Source organism: Penaeus vannamei, chromosome 28 (genome assembly GCF_042767895.1).
Source record: "Penaeus vannamei isolate JL-2024 chromosome 28, ASM4276789v1, whole genome shotgun sequence".
Classification (NCBI taxonomy): domain Eukaryota; kingdom Metazoa; phylum Arthropoda; class Malacostraca; order Decapoda; family Penaeidae; genus Penaeus; species Penaeus vannamei.
The window spans coordinates 34,687,066-34,692,065 of record NC_091576.1 but is presented as its reverse complement, the minus strand read 5'-3'; positions in this window follow the sequence as shown (position 1 = coordinate 34,692,065).

Sequence of the window (5,000 nt, the reverse complement as noted above, 5' to 3'; positions counted from 1 at the left end):
GCGGTCATAAAAAAAAAAAAAAAAAAAAAAAAAAAATGCAGCAAATCGTCTCTTGTGTAACACCTTTCGAATTACGAAACTATAACGAAAAAAAAAACGTCGAAAAAGATAAAACACAAAATATTTACAAGACATATCACTGCCAAACAATAATACATTATATATTGTTTAAACAGCATTCAAATTCTTATAAAATCAATACTGATGATTCCTTTAACTTGTGTTCAACGATTTCAAAACAGATCCATTTCACTCGCCAAAACGTGTTTCCGCTCACACGAGAGCAAGTTTGGGCGTTTGACCGCTTGCACTTGCCAGGAATAGGTCGACTTAAGCAAGTTGAAATTATGCTTCGTCATCTGAAAGTTAAACATTCAAGGCATTTGTTCCTGTGATATTAAAACAAATGAAAAACTGACGTGGGATCTCGATAAAAAAAAATGCAGTGTGTGACACACATTAGATAATAATCATTCTCTCTCTCTCTCTCTCTCTCTCTAGCTCTCTCTCTCTCTCTTTCTTTTTCTCTTTTGCTCTCTCTCTCTCTCTCTCTATCTCTCTCTCTCTTTCTTTTTCTCTTTTGCTCTCTCTCTCTCTCTCTGTCTGTCTGTCTGTCTGTCTGTCTGTCTCTCTCTCTCTCTCTCTCTCTCTCTCTCTCTCTCTCTCTCTCTCTCTCTCTCTCTCTCTCTCTCTCTCTGCAGCGGTAAGGTGCTGGTCTAGCAATCTTGCGGACCTGCGTTCAATCCCACGCCCGGCCAGTGAGTGGTAACCCCGGCCACTCCTTGCACACAAGGGGAGATTTGGGCAAAATAAAACAGACATTATGTCACAGCAAAGAATATCCATTGTATCAAATGGAATTAGAACTAAATCTTTAATCTTAAATCTTTAAATCTTTAAATCTTTAAAAATCTCTCTCTCTCTCTCTCTCTCTCTCTCTCTCTCTCTCTCTCTCTCTCTCTCTCTCTCTCTCTCTCTCTGTCTCTCTCACTCTCTCTCTCTCTTTCTCTCTCTCTCTCTCTCTTTCTCTCTCTCTCTCTCTCTCTCTCTTTCTCTTTCTCTTTCTCTCTCTCTCTCTCTCTCTCTCTCTCTCTCTCTCTCTCTCTCTCTCTCTCTCTCTCTTTCTCTTTCTCTTTCTCTTTCTCTCTCTCTCTCTCTCTCAATCACTCTCTCACTCTTTCTCTTTCTCTCCCTCTCCTATCTCCCTTTTTCTCGCTCTCTCTCTCTATTTCCCCTCTCCCCTTCTCTCTCCTCTCTATGTCAGTCTCTTCTTCCACCTTCCTTCCCTTTCTCTCTCTTACTCTCTGTCTGTCTGTCAATCTTTCTTCTGCCTTCGTCTTCTACCCTCTCTCTCTTCTTTCCTCCCTCTCCCTCTCCCTCTCTCTCTCTTTCTCTTTCCTCTCCCTCATCCTCCCTTTCTCCTTTACTTTCTCCCACTCTACTTGCACGATATTTCCCTCTGCCTTCTATTTATCGTTTCTTATTCTCCCCTTTCACTCGCTTTTCTCTCACTCTCTTTCTCTTTCTTCCTTTCTCATTTCTTTTCTCACCTTTTCTATTCATCCTCCTCCTTTCCTTTTCTCATTAAGTCCATCTCTTGATATCTTGAAAAGTGTATGTATGGAATTTCACTGATGTTCGCTGAAGGATTCACGCAAGTTATGTAAATGTTAAGGTTTCAGGTAATATGACAACGATGGGAAGGTTATGGAGAAGACACTATGTTCGGTTCACAAATTCGTTTAGGTTTTAATACAAAGTGTTGAGTGAATTTGTCTATAGACAAGGGAGGACAGGCTTAGGAACAATAAGAAGAGATAACATTTCCCTCCTTTTATTAAGTCGTATTTTTTATCATTATTTTATTTATCTATTTATTATTATTATTATTATTGCTGTAACATTAGCTTTTACTTTATCATATACACACCATTGTAGTTAAAGAATATACAAATATTAAAAAAATAATAATGATAGCCATAGCGGGTAACCATACTTTCAGAAGTTCGAAGGTCTCGTCACGAATAAAATTTCTTACCATAATGGTAATTTCCTTGACTGATTTGAGGTACCCAGAGGCAACACAGACTCTGGGTACTTAAGCTTTGGGTAAAATATCACTTTCCTGTGATATTGTGTAGGGAATAATGTACCTGTGGTACATTATTCTCTACACAATTTTATTTATAACATTATACATAGTACGTGTTTTCTGTATATGCTTTGTCAGGCATAAGGATAAGGATGGCATGAGTCTATCGTCACGACCGTCACCTGTGGGAACTCCTTTCCCCAACTCTCCTTTGAGTGCAGTGAATTAGAGCAGTATGGATATCCTGCATAACTGGCATCGTAAGCGTTTTCAGTCATAACCGATGATTTTTTTTCTGGACTGGGAAATCTCTTTAATAAGGTACTTGCCCCTTTCTTTTCTGGTGTAACAACTCGCCACATGCAAGTATTCTCGTTCCCTCTAGATCTGAAGAAGCAGTGTTCAGTGTGTGAAATATTGTGTTTGGAAGATTAAAATATCACTGGGAGAGGTACAATATCATATGCCTTTACACCCTGTAGTGTCGCACGTAACACAATTTAGAATCATCGTTCATTTTATGATTGCAAACGTTCGCTATGTGCCTATACCTTGGGCAATAGAACTAATACAGGATATACTACTCCATCTTTACTAACTCCAGTTAGACATGTAGTCAGACGTCAAGAATAGGTTCTTCCTCATCATAACTCTTCTTCTTAAAGTGTTATACTGTCATTACCTTAAAGTTCGAGCGTTCCTCTAAAAAATACCCATGAGAATATTACATTTTGTCCGGAAATAGACAATTCTCTTTCGTGGATACTTCCACTTAACTGCTACCTGCCTCATTAGCACTGATTCAAGGTTTGCGTTGGCAGGTCTCAACAATCATGACTGGTGATGATCTTTACCAGAAGAAACGCTTGAAATTATATATTCTAGTATTAAGAATGTTCCAAATATTGTTCTAATTATTGTTATTATTGTTATTATTATTATTATTGTTTTCTGTTGTTGTTGTTGTTGTTATTGTTATTATTAGTAATATCATTATCATCATCATTATTATTAAGAATATATCGTTATTGTTATCATAATAATGATAATGAAAATTATTATTATCTAGCAATATCATTATTATCATTTTTATTATCATTGTTATCATTATCAATAATATTATCATTAACATTATTATTATTGTTTTTATTGCTACGGGACCATTGGAAATTCCATGTAACAACACATGATAGTGACATTAATGATGATAATAATGATACTCATGATAATGATAATATTGTCTTCTGCTTTCCCCTTTCCCGTTCTGCCACTCCTTCTCACTCCCAAATCTTCCTTTAATTCACTCCTCCCCTGCCACTTCAAGCCCTAAGTCTGCTCCCCCCCCCTTCCCTCCTCTTCGTCCTTAAACTCCCCCACTTCCTTCCCTTCCTTTTCCCCTCCCCTCCCCCTCCCTTTCCCCCTCCCCTCCTCCTCCCTTTCCTTTTCCCGCTTATTCTCTCAGTTCCTTCTCCCTTTCCCCTTACACATGTGGGATACACTTGTGATTCCGTCGATCTTGTATCACCACATTTTAAACCAAAATGAATTTGACTTCAGAGTCCGCATTCCTATGGACTTTGTTATCATCATGGTCATCGTTATTACTGATTGCATCATCATCCGCATCTTCATCATTCATATTATCATTATCATCATTCTTGAATTAGACAAGTTCCTGCAATGAAGTACTTGAATCTTCAGTTTGCGCACATCTATTATTTTTTCACGATCATATATATATATATATATATATATATATATATATATATATATATATATATATATATATGTATATATATATATATGTATATATATATATATATATATATATATATACACACACACACACACACACACACACACACACACACACACATAAACACACACACAGATATATATATATATATATATATATATATATATATATATATATATATATATATATATATATATATATGAAAGATGGAATAATGCATTACCGCATTTTTATCATGAACATTATAACATTATGGGAGGGTGCTTCATGCGCAGGGTGGTGTGAAGCGATGGAGTGGTAGTCTAGTTAGTGTTAAAAGCTTTTGCATGCCTTCTCGCTTACAGCTGCCACCGCTGGCTAGCCTCGTGCGAAAAAGGGAGCAGCTCTACTTAAGCTTCCCCCTGCCAGTGCATAGCTTCTCCATCATCGAGACTCCCTGCAGTGCCTCCTCGTGGCCTCCCATGGAAACTGGGTACCTTGCGGTTCCAGGCTAAACTGAGGGGGATCTCGGAGCAGCAGGAGGCCCCAGAGGTTCAGGGTCATGGCCCACCGGCGTGTGGACACGCCCTGGCCCTGTACCAACTCCTGCCCCCAAGCCCCCTGGGGTTAATGGGAGGCTCGGGGGAGGTGGGCCTTGCCAGTCCTCCTCCCCCCAGATATAACCAATCGGCAGTGTTCCAAATAAATGGAAAGGCTGGGAGGAGGGGAAAAGTCCCTCCCACCCAGCAAGTGAGGCGGACTGTGGGCCCTGCTGGGAGGGCGACTGCTGGAGCGCAGGCTGGGAACGGGAACTACTCGTCTCGCCTGCGCTCTGGTGGCCGCCAGCCCAGAGTGAAGCTTGTGGGGGAAAGCCCTCAGGAACCCCACAGGTGGATGATGGGGCATGCAGCCCGCCACCCCCTTTTATATGGGGCAGCGTCAGTGGGGGTGGCAGAGGTGGCATCCACCTGGAGTGACTGCCAGAGGCTGAACCCCAGGCGGGAAGTCAGGGTGGGGGCTTGGAACGTCTGCTCTTTGCGTCAGGATGATCGGTTGCCTCTACTGTCGAGGGAACTGGGGAGGCTGAGAGTTGAGGTGGCTGCTCTCTCGAAGTGAGGAGGCCTCTCAGCGGCATGACCTGTGTAGGTGGCTACACCTATTACTGGTCGGGCA